Raw genomic sequence first — 23,705 nt, forward strand, 5'->3', positions numbered from 1 at the left:
TTTCTTCACTCCAAGAGAGGAAGAGCTTAGCCTCTCATCCTTTGAGAAAAAATCCTCAGAGTTTGATTGGCTAGAAATAAGAAGAATAAGAAAACAAAAATATATCTGAAAAACAGAGCAAGTGCTCTGTATTTTTATATATCTTACTTATACAAAAGGTTGTCTCTAAGAACAAGCTCCCGAGATATATCTTCTAAAGAAGATTACAAAACTATATATAAGAGGTTATTCACCCTTTGTTCTTACTTAAAGACTAAGGAACCCTATGATAGGTGGATTACAAGGACAGTTTGGGGATTTAGACATCAAATATCTAAAGCAAAATATCTCAAAATGTCGGTCGAAAATATCGGGAAGCTTCAGGAGAACACCGCGGCACTGTGTAAAATGGCTATGAAACTCTCTGGGTAAGCGCTATCAGAGGATCCGGACATGTCTGACCGGGGAAGTTGAAACGTCTTCCTCTCCCATCCGACGTCAGGCGTCGGATGTGAAATATCCGATCAGAGGATCCGGACATGTATGACCGGACAGAATTTCGGGAGTGAGATATCCGCGCGTCGCAAGGGGGACCGTCTGCATGTACAAGGTGTAGGGACCCCTCCCCCTGATGACACGGAGCGCGCATTGCTATTCGGTGCAACTCCATCCAGACTCCCTCAGGGAGAAGGACACGACACTCGTGAACATTACACCCCAGACGATAGCATATCCTATCCGGATATGTTGTTCGGATCATTGACTAAAGTGAGCAAGCCTTGCTACAGCCCACTTTCCGCCGCCCTCCTATGGTGTGTCCGGACGCCGTGTCTGGACATCTTTGCCATGGATTCCAAAGAACTCTCCTCAATCTCGGATTGCTTTGGTGATCAAAAAGCTATCAAAACACCAAAAGTTAACACAATTTGATTAGAATTGATTGCAAGGGTCCTTAATATGTTAATTGGGTTAAAAGGTGATAACTACTACTCAAAAGTGTTTAAAAGAGTTAATTACAAGCTATGAAATAACACTTTTTGAGTAGTAATCATGACCCAAAGTCGGTTATGTCATCCATAGACCTAAGCTTTTCATTGCATTTAGAGCGCTAGGCTCACAACCCAAATTCATTTATCACATCCACAACACTTAGCTATTGAAAGCATCTACAACACTGAGCTTAAGACCCAGAGTCGTTCATGATTACTACTCAAAAAGTGCTATTTGATAGCTTGTAATTAACTCTTTTAAACACTTTTGAGTAGTAGTTATTGCCTTTTAACCCAATTAACATGTTAAGGCCCCTTTCAATCAATTCTAATCAAATTGTCTTAAGTTTTGGTGTTTTGATAGTTTTTTGATCACCAAAGCAATATGAGATTGAGGAGAGTTATTTGGAATCCATGGCAAAGCAATGGAAAGCTTAGAGGCATGAAGAATCAAAGCTTTGAAGCTCTTTTCCATAAGCAAAGTTGAAATGCAAGGAGGGCAAGCAAAGAGAATCCAGTCATGAAGCATTCTTGATGACAGTCATTTCAGCCACTTTTGGAGCATTTCCTGAAGTCCAATTTATGCATGCTATATTTCATTTGAAAGATTAGGAAGACAACAATCCAATACTTCAAACAGTATGCAATTCGGAGTTACAGCCGTTGGAAGCCGATCACTCCAAGCTGAAGGAAGGATTTAGCAAAGTGCTGTGAAATCACCCTTTTGTTGCGGAATGATTTCGCAGCCTTTTTGCACAGTGCTATGGATTTCCCCTGAAGTTTCATGACGCGATGGAAGCCAAACACCACAAGATGAAAGCCAACTTCGCAGCGCTGCGGAATCAGCCTTTTGCTGCGAAGTAATTTCGCAACTCTTTTTGTTCGTCTGCGAAATTTCGCACACCTCTTTTTCACCTGCGAAATGGTCCTTAGTGCTTCCCGATATTTGTAACCGACACTTGGAGATATTTTTCATTAGATTTTTGTTGTCTAAATCCCCAAATTCTCCTTGTAAGCCACCAATTATAGGATTCCTTAGCTTTTAAGTTAGGAAAATGGCTAAATATCCATGTAATAGCTATTAATGTAATTTTGATTTAAATAGAGCCCGAGGAGCCTGTTCTGAGGGTGATGAACCTTTTGTAAAAGTTTCAAAGAAAGTAAAATACAAAGCTTGAGCTCTGCCTTACCTTCTCACTTTGATTGTATTTTTCATTTACTTAGTTATGCACTCTCTGAGGAATTTTCCCCAGAGAATGAGTAACTAAACCTTTTAGTTCCTTGGAGTTAAGGTTGCCAGGAAAGGTTCCAAGTGCAAGAATTAGAAGCTTTGTGGTTTCAGCTATGAATGAAGAGAAAGTGTGTCCCATGAATGGTTTCTATGTTTTTAGTTAACTTAAAACGCCTTGGAGTCACCTGGGCCAACACTTGGTAAGGCAAGTGATCTCTAACCATGGAGATGCACTAGTTTACCCCTTGCGAGCCTCTGGGAAGTGACTTGAAGGTAGGATTTTCTAGAATTGCCAACACTTGGTAAGCTTTTGGACTCTAAGGAGACATCCATTAGTTATCTCTTGCGAGCTTGTGAAAGGAAGTCCAAGGTTAAAGATCACCTTGAATGGTAAAGGCTAAGTGAGAGGCTCGAACCATTGCAAGTTGCATCAGTGAGAGAATTAAAGCTGAAATCCAATTGAGGGATGCATTTGTGCAGCACCTGTTAGAGAATTGACTTTATGTTAATTCTCTAATGCGAGGAATTGAACCAACTGACCGGAGCTATGCTACTGCATGAGGAACCTCCCCTGTAAACCTGAATCTCCAAGGAATGCTTTTCTTCTTAAGTAATTTCCATCACTTGTTGTGTTGTTAATCTAAGTCCAAACCTTTTTCAACCAAAGTTTGTGTTTTATTTCTTAAGCTAATCTTAAAATGAAACAGCACCAATTCACTTTGAATTGGTATTATTTTCAGCTTGGAAACCCTTCCCAGTGAACGATCCTAGAGCCACTATGCTATAGTAGCTTTTTCTTTGCTACCCTAGTTCATGGTGTAATAGGTTATAAATTTTGTTGATTACTCCCGCCATCAAGGAGCACCAGCTAGACACGAATCAGCTGAGACACCAATTAGGCATGAATCAAATGGCGTCGTTGCCGGGAAAGGTGTCAAGTTTATAGTGATACTATTTCAGAGTACTTGTGATTTTCATCACAAGTGTGGTAACGTTTCTTTAGCTTTAATAATTCTCATTTTTTCTTCTTTTTGTTTTACTGACTCATAATTTAAATTTAGATTTTAAATTCAGCTTAGTTTTATTTTGTTTTTGTAGCCCTGTTTTCTTTTGTTGTCCATTATTTTCATTTTAGTTACAGATAGTTACTAGTTGTTTATGGCAAAGTGGATACGAGGCAATGGAGGAAGGCTTGTTAAAAGTGATACACCTCATACTAAGGAATTGGAATTGAACTTGAATATCATGGAAACTACACCTGAAGATCAGCATAGTCACCAAGGTCGTCAAGACAATCTCAATGAATTTAGATCAATGAGGGACCGTATGCATCCACCTCGTATGAGTGCACCATCATGTATAGTGCCTCCTACAGAGCAGCTAGTGATCAGACCATATATTGTTCCACTTCTACCAACTTTCCATGGGATGGAAAGTGAGAATCCCTATGCACATATCAAGGAATTTGAAGATGTTTGTAATACATTCCAAGAGGGAGGAGTTTCAATTGATTTGATGAGGCTTAAGTTATTTCCTTTTAGTTTAAAGGATAAAGCCAAAATTTGGCTTAATTCTTTAAGGCCGAGGAGTATCCGTACTTGGACTGACTTACAAGCTGAATTCCTTAAGAAATTCTTTCCCACTCATAGACAAATGGCTTGAAAAGGCAAATTTCAAACTTCTCAGCTAAAGAGAATGCGAAATTCTATGAGTGTTGGGAAAGATATATGAAAGTTATAAATGTTTGTCCTCACCATGGCTTTGATACTTGGCTATTGGTGAGTTATTTTTATGATGGGATGGCATCCTCAATGAAGCAACTCCTGGAAACAATGTGTGGAGGAGATTTCATGAGCAAAAATCCAGAGGAAGCTATGGATTTCTTGAATTATGTAGCTGAAGTTTCAAGGGGATGGGATGAACCAACCAAAGGAGAAGTGGGAAAGATGAAATCTCAACTTAGTGCTTTCAATGCTAAGGCTGAGATGTATACCTTGAAAGAAGAGGATGATACGAAAGCAAAGTTTGCAGCTGTGACAAGAAGATTAGAGGAGTTGGAACTGAAAAAAATGCATGAAGTGCAAGCTGTTGCTGAAGCACCAGTGCAAGTGAAGCTTTGTCCTAATTGTCAATCCTATGAACACTTGGTGGAGGAATGCCCTACAATTTCAGCTGAAAGGGAAATGTTTGGAGATCAAGCAAATGTTGTTGGACAATTTAAGCCCAATAACAATGCGCCCTATGGAAATACTTACAACTCAAGTTGGAGGAATCATCCAAATTTTTCATGGAAGCCTAGAGCACCTTAGTACCAACAGCCAGATCAACCATCTCAACAATCTTCAAGTCTTGAACAAGCCATTTTGAATCTCAGTAAGGTAGTGGGAGATTTTGTTGGAGAACAAAAAGCATCAATGCTCAACTTAATCAAAGAATTGACAGAGTAGAGAATACTCTGAACAAAATGATGGATGGAATGCAAAATGATATAACCCAAAGGATAGATAATTTCCAATACTCAATATCAAGGCTCACAAATTTGAATACAGTGCAAGAAAGGGGAAGATTTCCTTCTCAACCCCACCAAAACCCTAAGGGTGTCCATGAAGTGGAAAGCCATGAGGGAGAATCATCATAGATGAAAGATGTCAAAGCCTTGATCACTCTAAGGAGTGGTAAAAAAATTGAGCAGCCACCACCAAAGCCACATGATGAAGAAGAAGAAGAGACAATGAAATGGGAGGAAATGGAAGACAAACAGGGAGAGATCAGTGAAAGGAAAGAGGACTGTGAGTCAATAATGAATGCAAATCCAGAGAAGGAACTTCTGAAGGAAGAAATGCTGAAGAAATCAACTTCTCCACCTTTTCCTCAAGCATTGCATGGGAAGAAGGGGATTAGAAATGCAGCTGAAATTCTTGAAGTATTGAGACAAGTTAAAGTTAATATCCCAATGTTGGATATGATTAAGCAAGTTCCAACATATGCAAAATTCCTAAAGGACTTGTGTACTATCAAAAGAGGGTTGACTGTAAATAAGAAAGCCTTCTTGATTGAGCAAGTAAGTGCAATCTTACAATGTAAGTCTCCTTTGAAGTACAAAGATCCGGGAAGTCCTACCATTTCAGTCATGATTGGAGGAAAGGTAGTGGAGAAAGCTTTATTAGACTTGGGAGCTAGTGTGAATTTGCTTCCATATACTGTCTACAAGCAATTGGGACTTGGTGAGTTGAAGCCAACAACAATCACTCTATCTCTAGCAGATAGATCAGTAAAAATTCCCAGGGGAGTAATTGAGGATGTCTTAGTTCAAGTTGATAATTTCTACTATCCGGTGGATTTTATTGTTCTTGATACGGATCCTATTTGTAAAGGAAGCTAATTTAGTTCCTATCATCCTGGGAATGCCATTCCTTGCTACCTCAAATTCAATTATCAACTGTAGGAATGGGCTCATGCAACTCACTTTTGGCAATATGACACTTGATCTCAACATTTTTTATATGTCTAAAAAGCAAATCACTCCGGAAGAAGAAGAGGGTCCAGAGGAAGTGTGTATTATTGACACTCTGGTAGAAGAGCACTGCAATCAGAATATGCAAGACAAGCTGAATGAAAGTTTTGCGGATTGTGAGGAAGGTTTGTCTGAACCCCCTAATGTGCTTGCTACTCTACAAAGTTGGAGGAGGATAGAAGATATTCTACCTTTGTTCAATAAAGAAGAAGGAGCAGATGCTGAAAAGAGTCCCAAAACTTAATTTGAAGCGTCTACCCGTGGAGCTAAAATATACATACCTGGAAGAAAATAATCAATGTCCTGTTGTAATATCTTCATCTCTGACCAGTCATCAAGAGAAGTGTTTACTGGAAGTTCTCAAGAGATGTAAGAAAGCAATAGGATGGCAAATATCTGATCTAAAAGGCATTACTCCTTTAGTCTGCACGCATCATATATATATGGAGGAGGAAGCTAAGCCAATTCGTCAACTTCAAAGAAGATTGAATCCTCATTTACAAGAGGTTATGCGAGCTGAGGTGCTGAAGCTACTTCAAGTAGGTATTATCTACCCTATATCTGATAGCTCTTGGGTGAGTCATACTCAAGTGGTACCAAAGAAGTCAGGGATTACTGTGGTTCAGAATGAAGAAGGAGAAGAAATCACTACGCGCCTCACTTCAGGGTGGAGGATGTGTATTGATTATAGAAAGTTGAATGCAGTAACCAAGAAAGATCATTTTCCACTGCCATTTATTGATCAAGTGTTGGAGAGAGTCTCTGGCCATCCGTTCTACTATTTTTTGGACAGGTATTCAGGGTATTTTCAAATTAAGATTGATGTGGAAGATCAGGAAAAGACCACTTTTACATGTCCATTTGGAACATATGCTTACAGAAGAATGCCTTTTGGTTTATGTAATGCACCTACAACATTCCAAAGGTGTATGTTGAGTATCTTCAGTGATATGGTGGAGCGAATTATGGAGGTTTTCATGGATGACATCACCGTATATGGAGGTACATTTGAGGAATACTTAGTCAATTTGGAAGTAGTTCTTCATAGATGCATTGAAAAAGACTTGGTGCTCAATTGGGAGAAATGACATTTTATGGTACGTCAAGGAATTGTCCTTGGCCATATCATCTCCGAAAAAGGCATTGAAGTTGATAAAGCAAAGGTGGAATTAATTGTCAAACTACCATCCCCAACAACTGTAAAAGGAGTAAGGCAGTTCCTTGGCCATGCAGGTTTCTATAGGAGGTTCATCAAAGATTTTTCAAAGCTTTCAAAACCTCTTTGTGAGCTGTTAGCTAAGGATGCTAAGTTTATATGGGATGAGAGATGTCAAGATAGCTTTGACCAACTGAAGAAATTTTTAACAACAACCCCAATAGTGAGGGCCCCTAACTGGCAACTACCTTTTGAACTAATGTGTGATGCCAATGACTTTGCTATAGGAGCTGTGCTTGGTCAAAGAGAAGATGGGAAGCCCTATGTAATCTACTATGCAAGCAAAACATTGAACAAAGCTCAAAGGAACTACACAACTACAGAGAAAGAATTGTTAGTTGTGGTATTTGCCTTGGACAAATTTCGTGCTTATCTGGTAAGGTCTTTCATCATTGTTTTTACTGACCATTCAGCCTTAAAGTATTTATTGACAAAGCAAGATGCAAAAGCAAGGTTGATAAGATGGATTCTTTTGTTACAAGAATTCGATCTTCAAATTAGAGATAAGAAAGAAGTGGAGAATGTGGTAGCTGACCACCTCTCAAGGTTAGCTATAACACATAATTCTCATGCCTTGCCTATTAATGATGATTTTCCTGAGGAATCACTTATGTTTCTAGTCAAAACTCCTTGGTATGCTCACATTGCGAATTATCTAGTTACTGGTGAAATTCCAAGTGAGTGGAATGCATAGGACAGGAAGCACTTCTTTGCAAAAATTCATGCTTATTATTGGGAAGAGCCTTTCCTTTTTAAATATTGTGCAGATCATATCATAAGGAAGTGTGTGCCTGAGGAAGAACAACAGGGAATTCTAAACCATTGTCATGAGAATGCATGTGGAGGCCACTTTGCCTCTCAGAAAACAGCTATGAAGGTGTTGCAATCAGGGTTTACTTGGCCATCTCTTTTCAAAGATGCCCACATCATGTGTAGAAGTTGTGATAGATGCCAAAGGCTTGGAAAGCTGACAAAAAGAAATCAAATGCCTATGAACCCCATTCTAATAGTTGAGCTATTTGATGTATGGGGCATTGACTTCATGGGACCTTTTCCAATGTCATTTGGAAATTCCTATATCTTGGTGGGGGTGGATTATGTTTCTAAATGGGTTGAGGTAGTCCCCTATAAACAAAATGATCATAGAGTGGTTCTCAAGTTTCTAAAAGAGAACATTTTTGTAAGATTCGGGGTGCCCAAAGCTATAATCAGTGATGGAGGTTCTCATTTTTGCAACAAGCCTTTTGAAAGTTTATTAGCCAAGTATGGAGTGAAGCATAAGATAGCTACACCTTATCATCCACAGACTTCCGGGCAAGTTAAGCTAGCAAATAGGGAGATAAAGAACATATTGATGAAAGTGGTAAGTACAAGCAGAAAAGATTGGTCTATTAAGCTTCATGATTCATTATGGGCGTATAGAACAGCTTATAAGACTATTCTTGGCATGTCCCCCTATCATCTTGTCTATGGCAAAGCGTGTCATCTCCCTGTGAAAGTTGAATACAAAGCTTGGTGGGCAATTAAAAAGCTGAATATGGACTTGATCAGGGCCAGGGCAAAGAGGAGCTTAGACCTTAATGAGATGGAGGAATTAAGAAATGATGCTTACATCAACTCCAAAGTTGCAAAACAGAGGATGAAGAAGTGGCATGATCAACTAATTTCTAACAAGGAATTCCAGAAAGGACAAAGAGTTTTACTCTATGACACAAGACTCCATATCTTTCCTGGAAAGCTCAAGTCAAGGTGGATAGGTCCATTCATTATCCATCAAGTACATATCAATGGGGTAGTGGAATTATTGAATTCCAATGGCAAAGACACCTTTAAAGTCAATGGATATCGTCTCAAGCCATTCATGGAGCCGTTCAAACCAGAAAATAAGGAAATCAACCTCCTTGAGCCTCAAAAAGCCTAAGCAAATAAGGGTTTAATGGACTTGGTTTCACCAAAGTCCAAAATATTTGTAAATTTTGTAAATTTTAAGGTTTTATCCATACTTTTGATCTTAATTTTTTATCTTAAATTGTGTATTTTTATGTAATTTCATCTTTTTGAATGATCTCAGGTGGGCGAAAATGCAAAGGAAGAAATCGGGAAGAAATCAGAGCAAAAACAGAGCGAAAACAGTGCAAAAACAGAGGAGAAAAAAAGCTCTGTGAGATCTCACAGCCAAAGAGGATTTCTCTGCGAAAACGGCCATTTGTTGCGAAATCAGTTCGCAACACTTTTGAATCCTCTGCGAAAGTTTTCGCAGCTGCGAATCCAAGAATGGCACACGAGTGCCACTCCGCAGCACAGGAGCCCCAATTTCGCAGTTGCGAAGTGGGCTGCGAAGCTCTAAGGTGTAAAAAACCCCAATTCCGCAGCAATAACTCCATTCTGAAGGGTGTTTTGCAGCTGCGAACCCGATTTTTGGCACACGAGCGCCATTCCGCGGTACAGTGACTTCAATTTCGCAGCTGCGAAGTGGGCTGCGAAAGTGGTTTTCTCTTGCGAAACCCCCAATTTTGCTGCGGAATCAGCTTTCTTCTGTGAAACCCAAGATGACCTTTAATATTCTGTTATTCTTTATAAATACCGGTCTTTTGAGCTGCGAAAGCATTTCAGAAAGGGGAAAAGTCGCAGCAACCGTCTGTTCACCTCCTCTCCATAGCCCGATGTCGCGCGCACCTCCGATCATCACCGTCGCCCAAACGTCGTCAGTTCGTAATGGCAAGAACCAGAGGGGCTAAATCTTCCTCTCCGACCAGCCAAAAGCCAGCGCCGCGCGAGGCGCCTGTTCAACCCTCAACCTCTGAGCCGCCGTGGCCAGAAGTTGCTCCGCCTCCTGTGAAGTTCGCACCACAGAAGCGCCCAGCCAAGCCCGTAGTTCAAACGCCTCCGACGAGGCGTTATCTTACCAGGTCAGGGAGCCGTCCCCTGCAAAAAAGAGCCAGAGTCGAAAGCTAGGAACCCATCAATTTAACAGGGCAATCCCCTGTTCCCTCTCCAGAGCCCTCTCCGGTGCCATCTCCGGCACCGCCAGCGAAGCCTCAAGCAAGTCAGCCACCACCTTCTGAGCCCCAAATTCCGTCTGGGCCAGCTCCTGAAGTGATACTCAGGCGTCCAATGCTCACTCAACCACCAATTGAAGGCAATTTGGACTGCCGAGCTCGGCCATTTCATTCTGAGCTGTGTTTTGACACAACCGCCTTCCAATTGCGGCCAGAGCTTGAAGGGTCATTCCAATTGCTGCGCAGACATCATATGGAGCAGCTGCTGACCCCACGAGACTTTTTCTATCCTAAAGTAGCCATGGATTTTTATCAGTCCATGACTACTCAGTAGGTCAAATATCCTACCTTAATCCATTTTACCATTGATGGATGACATGGCATTCTGGGAGCTCATCATATAGCTGAGGCCCTGCATATCCCATATGAGCCAAGCCATTTTGATGATTTCCGAGCATGGGCTAGCTCTTCTCAGCTGGAGATGGTGCATATCATGTCCAGAGGAGCCTCTACAAATCCACATCTGTTGAGGGGAGAACTCCCTCCAAGGATGTTCCTCATTGATGCTCTCTTGCGTCATAATATTTATCCACTCCAGCATTGGACCCAGAGGAGAGGAGTTCTGTTGGAGGCTTTGTTCAGGATTTCTGAGGGGTACTTTTTTGGCCCTCACCACTTAATCATGGCTGCCCTTCTCTACTTTGAAGAGAAGGTGCATAAAAAGAAGTTGCCGCGAGCTGATGCCATTCCACTTCTCTTCCCGCGGCTGCTATGTCAGATTCTTGAGCATCTGGGGTATCCATCAGAGCCTCAGTTGGAGCGCTAGAGGATATGTCGAGAGGTTTTTACTTTCGACAGATGGAGCAACATGACAGCATATAGGATGGAGCAGCCAGAGCTCCCACAGCCAGCTCAAATACTAGCTGCTAGGAGAGCATCTCCACGTCTTATACCTGAGGGTATACCTGTTGCTTCTCCTACCATAGCCAAAGCCCCTCCAGTTACCCCAGCTTCATCACAACCCTCCACTTCAGTTGAGCTAAGGATGGCCATCCCTATTTTTGAGTATAGGGATTTATGTCAGGCATTGCAGACCTTGACAGCATCTCAGAGCAGCCTTGCTCAAGAGATGGCAGCTTTGCGAGCTTGCCAGGAGCAGATGATGACCACTCATACTCAACATACTACCATCTTGAGACAACTCCAGCATCATCTTGATCTCCCAACAGCTGATGAGCATCTCACTCCTACCACTGCAGTGCCACATTCTCAGGCCCCTCATGAGTCAGCTACCCAAGAGGCAGAGCCATCTTCTTAGGCCATCAACTCCAGCATCACCCTCCTATCTGAACATATATATATATATATATATATATCTATTATATATTTCCTTTATGTATTTTGTTTTAGTTAGTCATATATGAAATCCCCCACATTTTGATATCATATATGGGGATTACTTGGATTACTTGTATTACTTCTTTTCCAACTGTACTCAAATGATTAAAGTAATACAAAGTATAGTTTTTTGTTAACTCTTAGCATTAATTTATTCTTATTTCCTTTGCTCACACCTTTTATTCTTTTTGAAACATTTGGTTTCTCCAATCAGTATTCGAAATTGATATCACTCAGGAGGTACCACTTCCTCCCTTTAATTTCAATCACCCATATCACATTGAGGACAATGCTCAGCTCGGTTGGAGGGAGGAGGGGGGGGGGGGAGAGAGAAATGAGGAAGGAAGTTTGCTAAGTTGAAGGAAGTATGCTAAGTTATTTTGATAATTCAGTCTTGTCTAGTAAAGTAGTTGTAGTTTTTTGCTTGTTACTTTAATCTCCATTGTTTATGAGGAAAATTTTTCAAATTAAAATAGGAGAAATTGAACTTTTGCTTTTCATCTAACTTAGAGTTTGGATTATGCTTGCTAAAGTGGTTCAATTGTTGAAACTTCCATTGAATTCAAGTTCAGTCCTTCCACTTTAAGCTATCCACACACTGTGCACAATAGATTCTGATTATAAGATGAAAACCTATTTCCCCCTTGACTTAGAAAATTTTGGGACTTGGTACCTTTGACCTCATTTTAATATTATTGAGACACCCTATAAAAGGCCAATGAGCCTTTGGAAAAAAAAAAAAGAAAGAAAGCAAAATGTTTGCTTGCCTTGAAACCCGAGCAAGGTCTGAGGGGTATATGGTGAAAACCTTTAAAACCTGGTGCCCTAAGCCTTCATTGGTTGGGAGTCACCGGCCTCAATGCTCGTTACAAGGGTGGATAGGTGGAGTTAGCATTTGGTAGGCAAAAAGGGTATATGAAAAAGTCCGGGGTAAAATCCGAGGAGTTAGTGGTTGAAAGATCCTTAAAGCTTAATGCCCTAAACCTTAATTGGTTGGGAGTCATCGATGGACCCCCGTTACATGGACAAAACAGAAAAGTTTTTTTGGTATTTAGCAAAGTTTTTGATAACTCTTGTTGAAATTTGAGTTTATATTTCTTTAATGTTCCATGTGAGAGTTTGTCAGTCATGCCACTTAAATATTTTTTTTGGAAGTGATTAGCATGATGTTGTAAATTAAGGTACTTTTATTTTATTTTTCTCTCCTTCATTGCTAAGGGACTAGCAATATGTCAGTTGGGGGGAGTGATTACTACTCAAAAAGTGCTATTTGATAGCTTGTAATTAACTCTTTTAAACACTTTTGAATAGTAGTTATTGCCTATTAACCCAATTAACATGTTAAGGCCCCTTTCAATCAATTCTAATCAAATTGTCTTAAGTTTTGGTGTTTTGATAGCTTTTTGATCACCAAAGCAATATGAGATTGAGGAGAGTTATTTGGAATCCATGTCAAAGCAATGGAAAGCTCAGAGGCATGAAGAATCAAAGCTTTGAAGCCCTTTTCCATAAGCAAAGTTGAAATGCAAGGAGGGGAAGCAAAGAGAATTCAGTCATGAAGCATTCTTGATGACAGTCATGTCAGCCACTTTTGGAGCACTTCCTGAAGTCCAATTTATGCATGCTATATGTCATTTGAAAGCTTAGGAAGTCAACAATCCAATGCTTCAAACGGTACACATTTCGGAGTTGAAATGAAGGAGTTACAGCCATTGGAAACCGATCACTCCAAGCTGAAGGAAGGATTTAGCAAAGTGCTGTGAAATCACCCTTTTGTTGCGGAATGGTTTCGCAGCCTTTTTGCACAGTGCTATGGATTTCCCCTGAAGTTTCACGATGCGATGGAAGCCAAACACCATAAGGTGAAAGCCAACTTCGCAGCGCTGCGGAATCAGCCTTTTGCTGCGAAGTAATTTCGCAGCTCTTTTTGTTCGTCTGCGAAATTTCGCAGACCTGTTTTTCACCTGCGAAATGTCCTTAGTGCTTCCCGATATTTGTAACCGACACTTGGAGATATTTTTCATTAGATTTTTGTTGTCTAAATCCCCAAATTCTCCTTGTAAGCCACCAATTATAGGATTCCTTAGCTTTTAAGTTAGGAAAATGGCTAAATATCCATGTAATAGCTATTAATGTAATTTTGATTTAAATAGAGCCCGAGGAGCCTGTTCTAAGGGTGATGAACCTTTTGTAAAAGTTTCAAAGAAAGCAAAATATAGAGCTTGAGCTCTGCCTTACCTTCTCACTTTGATTGTATTTTTCATTTACTTAGTTATGCACTCTCTGAGAAATTTTCCCCAGAGAATGAGTAACTAAACCTTTTAGTTCCTTGGAGTTAAGGTTGGCGGGAAAGGTTCCAAGTGCAAGAATCAGAAGCTTTGTGGTTTCAGCTATGAATGAAGAGAAAGTGTGTCCCATGAATGGTTTTTATGTTTTTAGTTAACTTAAAACGCCTTGGAGTCACCTGGGCCAACACTTGGTAAGGCAAGTGATCTCTAACCATGGAGATGCACTAGTTTACCCCTTGCGAGCCTCTGGGAGGTGACTTGAAGGTAGGATTTTCTAGAATTGCCAACACTTGGTAAGCTTTTGGACTCTAAGGAGACATCCATTAGTTATCTCTTGCGAGCTTGTGAAAGGAAGTCCAAGGTTAAAGATCACCTTGAATGGTAAAGGCTAAGTGAGAGGCTCGAACCATTGCAAGTTGCATCAGTGAGAGAATTTAAGCTGAAATCCAATTGAGGGATGCATTTGTGTAGCACCTGTTAGAGAATTGACTTTATGTTAATTCTCTAATGCGAGGAATTGAACCAACTGACCGGAGCTATGCTATTGCATGAGGAACCTCCCCTGTAAACCTGAATCTCCAAGGAATGCTTTTCTTCTTAAGTAATTTCCATCACTTGTTGTGTTGTTAATCTAAGTCCAAACCTTTTTCAACCAAAGTTTGTGTTTTATTTCTTAAGCTAATCTTAAAATGAAACAGCACCAATTCACTTTGAATTGGTGTCATTTTCAGCTTGGAAACCCTTCCCAGTGAACGATCCTAGAGCCACTATGCTATAGTAGCTTTTTCTTTGCTACCCTAGTTCATGGTGTAATAGGTTATAAATTTGTTGATTACTCCTGCCATCAAGGAGCACCAACTGGACACGAATCAGATGAGACACCAATTAGGCATGAATCAGTTCATGTCATCCATAGACCTATGCTGTTCAAAACATCTAAAGGCCTTATCTTATGACCCGGAGTCATTCATGTCATCCATAGCCTTGAGCTTTTCATAGTATCTATAGTTGTAGGTTGATGACTCGAAGTCATTCATGTCAACTACTGCCTTAAGTTATTCATTGTACCAAAAGCCCTAAGCTCATGCCCCGAAGTCATTCATGACATCCATAACCCTGAGCTTTTCCTAACATCTAAAGACTTCAACTCACCACTTCGAGTCATTCATGACATCCACAACCCTGAGTTCTTCATAATATTTAGAACCTTAAGCTCATGACACGAAGTCATTTATGTCATCCATAACCCTGATATGTTCATAGCATCTAAAGCCTTAATCTCATAACCTGGAGTCATTCCTGTCAACCACAAGCGTGAGTTGTTTATAACATCTAGAGCACTTAGCTCACAACCCAGAGTTGTGCATGTCAGCCACTACCTTGTGTTATTCATAGCATCCAAAGCCTTGATCTCATGACCCGAAGTTGTTGAGGTCATCCCTAACCCTAAGTTTTTCATACCATCTAAAGTCTTAAGTTCACAACTCAGAGTCATTCATGTCATCAACATCCCTGAACTGTTCATAGCATAAAGAATCCTAATCTCAAGACCCAGAGTCGTTCATGTCATCCATACCTGAGTTGTTCATAGAATCTAGATCCCTTAGCTCACAACCCTCAGTCGTTCAAGCCATCCACACCCTTGAGCTTTTTATAGCATCTAGATTCCTCATCTCATGACCTTCATTCTTGTAGACCACTGCCCTGAGTTTTTTATAGCATCTAAATCCCTAAGCTCATAACCCGAAGTTGCTGATGACCTAAAGGTGTTCATGTCATCCATGACCCTAAGATTTTGGTAGCATTTATAGCCATAAGCTAACGACCCGGAGACATTCATGTAATCCATAACCCTAATCTATTCATAGTATCCTCAGCCCTATGTTCATGACATGAATTCATTGATGTCATCCATAGCCTTGAGCAGTTGATAGCATCTACGACCTTAAGATCATAACCTAGAGTTGTTCATATGATTGATAGCCTTGAGTCGGTCATAGTACTTAGAGCCCTAAGCTCATGACTCGAAGTTGTTCATGTCATCCATAGCCCTCATCGGTTTATAGCATCTAGAGCCCTGAGCTCAGGATCTAGAGTCATTCGTGTCAACAATAACCTTGAGCTAATCATAGCAGCTAAAGCCCTAAGCTCAGAACCTAGAGTCATTCATCTTAACCATAATTGTGAGTTTTTCATCTCACCTAGAGCCCTCATCTTACGAGCCAAATTCGTTCATGTCAACTGTAGCCCTAAGTTGTTCATAGCATCCAGAGCCCTAAGCTCACGACCTGGAGTAGCTCATGTCTTTCACAATCCTAAGTTGTTCATAACATCTAAAGCTCTGAGCTTATGTGCAGTAGTTGTTCATGTCAAGCACAACCCTGAGCTATTCAACGTATCTAGAGCCCTAAGCTCATGAGCCAAAGTCATTCATGTCATCCACATCCGTGTGCTCATGACACAAAATCATTCATATCATCCACAACCCTTACGTGTGCATAACATCTAGAGGCATGAGCTCACGGGATCTAAAGTCGTTCATTTCATCCACACTGCTAAGTTGTTGATAGCATCCATCACCCAGAGCTCATGACCCGAAGTAGATCATATCATCCACTGGCTTAAGTTGTTCATAGAATCTAAGACCTTGAGGCCATGACCTAGAGTTGTTCATGTCAACCATAACCCTGAGTTGTTCATAAATTCTAGAGCCTTGAGCTCATGACCCGGAGTCATTCGTGTCATCCACAACCCTAAGCTTTTAATAGCATTTAGAGCCCTAAGCTCATAACCTCGACTTGATCATATCAACCACACCCCTGAGCTCATGACCCGGAGTCATTCATGTCATCCACAACCTTATCATTTTCATAGCATATAAAACCCTAAGATCATGACTCAGAGACATTCATGTCAACCATAACATTGATCTGTTCATAGCATCTATAGCCCTAAGCTCAGGACTTGGAGTCATTCATGTCAACCACAACTTGGGGTTGTTCATAGCATCTAAAGCCTTGAGCTTACGACCCAAAGTTATCAATGTCATTCACAAACCTGAGTTGTTCATTGTATTTAGAACCATGGGATCATGGCCAAGAACCGTCCATACAAATTACACGCCTAACCTGTTTGTAGCATTTAGAGGCCTAAGCACATGGGATCCTGAGTCATTCAAATCATTAACAACCTTGAGCTATTCATAAAATCCAGAGCGATGAACTAACGATCGAGAGTAGCTCATGTCATTTGCAGTCCTGAGTTGTTCATATCATCGATAGCCTTGCGCTCATAACCTAGAATCGTTCCTTTCAACAACACCCCTAGGCTATTCGTAGCATCTAGATCTCTAAGTTCATGATCCGTAGTCATTCAGGTCAACCATAACCTAGAGATGTTCATAGCATCTAAAGCTTTAAGCTCACAACCCGGAGTCGCTCATATCATCCACAACCATGAGTTGTTCATAGCATCTAGAGCCCTTAGCTCATGACCTAGGGTTGTTCATGTTAAACATAACCTTGAGTTGTTCATAGCACCTAGAGCCCTCAGTTGATGACCTAGAGTCATTCATGTCATCCACAACCCTGAGCTTTTCATGGGATTTAGAGCCCTATAGTCATGACCAGGAGTTGTTCATGTCATACATAGCCCTATGCTGTTCTTAGGTTTTAAAATTATGAACTCATGAATATGAATAATTTATGTCAACCACAACCTTAAGTTATACATAGGATCTAGAGCCCTAAGCTCATGACTCAAAGTCATTCATGTCATCCACAACTTTGAGCTATTCAACGCATCTAGAGGCTTAAGCTCATGACATGAAGTCGTTCATGTCATCCACAACCCTTATGTGTGGATAACATCTAGAGCCATGAGTTTATGGGATTTAAAGTCGTTCATCCATCCACAATGTTGAGTTGTTGATAACATCCATCATCTTTAGCTTATGACTCGGAGTAGCTCATATCATCCATAGCCTTAAGTTCTTCATAGCATCTAAGGACTTGAGCCCATGACTTGAAGTCATTCATGTTAATCATAACCTTGAGTTATTCATAGATTCTAGAACCTCGAGCTCATGACCTAGAGTCGTTCATGTCATCCACAACCCTAAGCTTTTAATAGCATCTAAAGCCCTAAGATTACAACCTCAAGTCAATCATGTAAGCCACACCCCTAAGCTCACGGCTCGGAGTTGTTCATGTCATCCATAGCCCTAGCATTTTCATAACATATAAAACCCTAAGCTCACAACCCGGAGACATTCATGTCAACCATAGCATTAAGTTGTTCATAGCATCTATAGTCATGAACTCACAACCCAAAGTCGTTCATGTCAAACATAGCCTTGAGTTATTCATAACATCTAGAGCCCTGAGCTCACAACCCAAAGTTGTCAATGTCATCTACAGCCCTGAGCTGTTCATCGAATTTAGAGCCATGGGATCATGACCAAGAATTGTTCATACCAACTACACCCTTAACCTATTCATAGCATCTAGAGGCCTAAACACATAGTATCCTCAATTGTTCAGATCATCCACAACCCTAACCTATTTACAACATCTAGAGCACTAAGCTAATGATCGAGAGTAGCTCATGTCATTCGTAGCCTTGAGTTGCTCATAGCATCGAGAGCCCTAAGCTCATAACCTAGAATCATTCCTTTCAACCACACCCCTAGGTTGTTCATAACATCGAGATCCCTCAGCTCACGAACCATAGTCATTCATACCAACCATGGCCTGGAGATGTTTATAGCATCTAAAGCCCTAAGCTCATGACTCAGAGTCATTCATCTCATCCACAACCCTGAATTGTTCATAGCATCTAGAGCCCTCAGCTCATGACATAGAGTCGTTCATGTCAACCATAGCCCAAAGTTGTTCATAGCATATAGAGTCCTCAGTTGATGGCCTAGAGTCATTCATGTCATCCACAACCTTAAGTTTTTCATAGCAATTAGAGCCCTGATGTCATGACCCGGAGTCATTCCTGTCATTAATAGCCCTAAGCTATTCTTAGGTTCTAGAGCTATGAGCTCACGATCGGGAGTCGTTTATATCAATGACAACCCTGAGTTGTACATAGGATCTAGAGTCTTGAGCTCACGACCTAGAGTCGTTCATGTTATCCACAGCCCCGAGCATTTCATAACATCTAGAACCTTGAGCTCACGATCTGGAGTTTCTCATGTCAACCATAACCTCAAGCTTTTCATATCATCTAGAACCTTGAGCTCACGACCCAGAGTCATTCATGTCATCCACAACCTTTTTTTTTTTTTGTTCATAGAATCTAGCATCTTAAGCTCATGACTCGAAGTTGTTCATGTCATCTAAAGCCCTGAGTTATTAATAGCATTTGGAGACCTAAGCTCACTACTTAAAGTCATTGATTTCATCCATAAACTCGAGCTATTCATAGCATCTAAAGCCCTGAGCTCATAACCCGGAGTTGTTCATGTAAACAACAACCCTAAGCTATTCATAGCAACTGGAGCCCTGAGTTGTACATAGGATCTAAAGCCCTGAGCTATTCATAGAATTTAGAGCTATGGGACTAAGACCAAGATTCATTCATATCACCCACAACCTTGAGTTGTTCATAGCATCTAGAGCCCTAAGCTAATGATGTAGAGTAGTTCATGATATTCACAACCCTAAGTTGTTCATTACATCTAGAGCCCAGAGCTCATGACCCAGATTTGTTCCTCTCAACAATAGCTCTAACTTGTTCATAACATCTAGATCCTTGAGCTCAAGACCTAGAGTCGTTCATTTGAACTATAGCCCTAAGTTGCATATAGCATTGAAGGCCATAAGCTCACAACCTAGAGTTGTTCATGTCATCAACAACCCTAATCTTTTCATAGCATCCAGAGCTCATAGCTCATGACCCAAAGTGGTTCATTTCAACCATAGTCTTGAGCTGCTCACAAAATCTAGAGCCTTGACCTCACAACCTAAAGTTGTTCATATCATCCACAATCCTGAGCTTTTCATAGCATCTAGAACATTGAGCTCACGACTCAGAGTCGCTCATGTCCTCTACAACTCAGAGTTGTTCAAAGCAACTAGAGCCCTGAGCACATTACCCAAAGTGGTTCATTTCATTGTAGACCCTCAATTTTGTCCCTTGACACTTGCATGTATCTTAGGGGTGCCGCCTACACCCAATTTTTTGTATGTCATGGCCATTGAGCCCTTGTTGAGCTTAATCGGTTTTTGGACCTCACATGAGTTCACCTATGGTTGGATTTAATGCGAGCGTTTGATCCATTATGAAATGATGTCATGGTCAATTCCTTGGTTCATATCATGATATAGGATAGAGGTTAAGGTCTCCATAAAAACTTCAATTCAGTTGGAGCTCGCTGAATCCCATCCAAATCTGGAGCACTCTAGCTTGTTTTAGTCATTTCTCCCTCATCTGAGCTCAGAATTGTGTATCATTTTTTTATTGGATTCTTTCTCTTCAAGGAATATGCTAAAAAAATTTTAGAATTTTTCTCAACCAGCTCTATTGGTTTGCAACCGGCTTTGCTAGTTCATTGGGGTTGCTAGCGAATGACTCTATTTTTGGCATTTTTGGCACCCTTTTTCTGGTTGGTTCGAGCCCTAGTTCTCTAGATGGGTTTATAGGATGCTTTTAGTTCCGATTTGAACTATTTTATGGGTTGATTGCAACCCACCTTGAATCCATGTGGGTTCTTGACGGGTAAGAGATGGTGGAATTATGAGGGGCAGTTGCCCACCTCATGACTAAGGGAGGAGTTGAATAAGCTAGAGTTCTGAGGCTGATGGTGGTGAATTCCAAAGATGAAGGGGAAAAAAATGAGGTGGTGCGAATGTTGAGGGGTGCAAGCTGATATTAAAGGCATTTCAGAGAGAGTGTGAAGTGAGGTTTTCGAAAATTTGGGTGAGAATATTCTGTTGGGTTGATGATTAAAAGTGAGAGGGGGATTCTTGGCATCTCTAAAGGCTCTGCATCTAGAGAGAAAGTAAAGGAAGAGAAAAAAGATAAGAAGAAAATGAAGGAAAAAAAATAAAGAGTAGAAGGCTTGACTTCCTAATTTATGTGAGAGAAGGTTTTGTGGATCCAGGAAGACTGAGTATGGGGGGAAGGTTCTTTTAGTGAGCTCCTTGCGAGTGAGAGAGGCATTGTTTCTTGTGGGGCCACCACCTCAGCAACTACCTTAGGCATTGGCATCCTTGGCACATGCACAAGTAACCATTGTGTGTCATTACTTCATTTTGTTTATTGCTTGGGAGCTTTGAGAGTTGTTGTGAAAAGACAAAGGTATTAGCTATGGATCGATTTTGATAATTTTCTTCATGGGAAATCAAGCCTTTAATGCCCATGTGATTTTAGTGTTAAAAAAAAGGTCACCTTGGCCATTTTGTTAGACCAGCTAAGGGATCCAAGGCTGCCCAAGTTTCTGTTTTCTTTTAATTGGCCCTTTGGGGGTTTGGACTTTGTTTGTTTTTATAACAAATGAGGAATATGTGTGGTGCATCTAAATAGGAATTTGGTTGCATGTATGTTTTGAGTGTGGAGAGGCTGCCAGTGTTTCTTTGATGAGGCTTTGGCCAATTGCATTATGTTGAGAATGTCTTGAATCAAGGCCATTGTTGGCCGCTTGGATAGGATTTGAATCCTTTCCTTTTCAATAATTTGTACTTGGATTATGACGAGATTTGTTTGAAAAAGATCCAGTAGTGGCATAATCCTTTGTGCGCGTGTGCCTTGGTGGTAAGCTTCTTGCATGCTCCAATAATGGAAATGGAAAGTGGGTACTTTTAGTAGCTAGAAATCTTATTTTAGTGGCCATAAATGGGTGAATAATCATGACTGAATTTTTTGTCGAAAATTATGGAAATAGTCGCCTTCCGTGTGTGAATTTTGATTACTACTCAAAAAGTGTTATTTTATAGCTTGTAATTAACTCTTTTAAACACTTTTGAGTAGTAGTTATTACCTTTTAACTCAATTGGCATGTTAAGGACCCTTGCAATCATTTCTAATCAAATTGTGTTAAGTTTTGGTGTTTTTGATAGCTTTTTTATCACCAAAGCAATCTAAGATGAGGGAGAGCTTTATATAATCCATGTCAAAGCAAATGGAATCTCATTTACATGAAGAATTCAAGCTTTGGAGCTTCGTAGTTCTTTACCAAAGCCAATCAAGAATGCAAGGAGAAAAAAGAGAGAAATCTAACATGAAGAATTGAAGAGGATGGAACTGTTGGACATATTTTGAGTACTTTCTAGAGTTCATTTCATGCATACAATATGTCGTTTAGAAGCTCAGGAAGTCAGGAGTCCAACGCTTCAAACAGTGTGCGAATCAGAGCTGAAACGAAGAAGTTATGGCCGTTTGAAGACAACCGCAGCAAGCTGTGCGAAAATTTCGCAGCTGCGAAATGAGTTGCGAAAATTTTGCAGCCCAAAGCCCATTTCGAAACGAAATGAAATCCACTTGTGAAATTTCGCAAGGTGTTTCGCAGCTGCAAAACCACCTCCAAGCACACGTGGACAACTTTGCAAGTTGAAACTCTATCTTCGCAACTGCGAACCACATTGCGAAATCACCTCCAAGCTGCGAATCAAATTGCAAATCATCTCCAAGTTGCGGAATCACCTCCAAGTTATGAAATCACAAATTCAAGTTGCAAAATCAAAGTTCAAACTTGCAAAATGGATAATTCAACGTGTGAATCACCTTGCGAAATCCACCTGTGCAGTCTCAGATATTTGCAACCGACTCAGTTAGATTTTTTCTCAAGATATTATGTGTAAATTTCTATTTTCTCCTTGTAATCAGTCAAAGATATTATTGGGATATTTCTTAGAAAATATCTTCTCTATATATATCTTTGAACCAATGTAAAGAACGATGAATGCATCATGTAATCAACGATAGTAAGAAATATATCTACAAAGCACTTGCTCTACTTTTCCTTCATATTTTTGTTTTCTCGTTATTTTTATTTCTAGCAAATCAAACTCTGAGGATGTTTCCTAAGAGGATGAGTGGCTAGGCTCTTTGTCTCTTGGAGTGAAGAAAGCTGGGTGATTCATTCCCAATTGGTGTCTCAATTGATTCATGTCCAACTGGTGCTCTTTGATTGAGGGAGTAATCAACAAAATTTATAACCTATATCACCATGCATTAGGATAGCTTTAGCTAATATAGCATTGTGGCTCTAGGATCGTTCTCTGGGAAGGGTTTTCAACTCACAACTGATACCAATTCAAAGTTAAATTGGTGTTTTTTCATTTCAAGGTTAGCTTAAGAAATAAAACACAAACTTTAGTTAAACGAGGTTTTGTTTCAAGCTAACTAAAAAGAAAGTAATGGAAATTACTTATGAAGAAAAACATTCCTTGGAGGTTTGGGTTCACAAGGGAGGTTCTTTATGCAAAAACAGCACTCCGGTCATTTGGTTCATTTCCTCACATTAGAGAATTAACATTTAGTCAATTCTCTAACCGGTGTTGTACAGATGTATCCTTTAAATGGATTTCAGCTCTAATTCCCTCTCACTGTGCAAGTTGCAATGGCTCGTGCCTCTCACCTAGCATTTGCCATTCAAGGTGATTTTTAACTTTGGACTTCCCTTCTCAAGCTCGCAAGAGATAACTAATGGATGTCTCCTTGGAGTCCAAAAGCTTACCAAGTGTTGGAAATTCTAGAAAATCCTACCTTCAAGTCACTTCCCAAAAGCTCGCAAGGGGTAAACTAGTGCATCTCCATGGACGGAGATCACTTGCCTTACCAAGTGATTCATGCCTAATTGGTGTCTCTGCTGATTTGTGTCCGGCTGGTGCTCCTTGATGGCGGGAGTAATCAACAAAATTTTTAACCTATAACACCATGAACTAGGGTAGCAAATAAAAAGCTACTATAGCATAGTGGCTCTAGGATCGTTCCATTGGGAAGGGTACTCAAGTTGAAAATGATGCCAATTCAAAGTGAATTGGTGCTGTTTCATTTCAAGATTAGCTTAAGGAATAAAACACAAACTTTGGTTGAAAAAGGTTTGAACTTAGATTAACTACACAGCAAGTGATGAAAATTAC

The sequence above is a fragment of the Vitis riparia genome, chromosome 1 (genome assembly GCF_004353265.1).
Source record: "Vitis riparia cultivar Riparia Gloire de Montpellier isolate 1030 chromosome 1, EGFV_Vit.rip_1.0, whole genome shotgun sequence".
Lineage (NCBI taxonomy): Eukaryota > Viridiplantae > Streptophyta > Magnoliopsida > Vitales > Vitaceae > Vitis > Vitis riparia.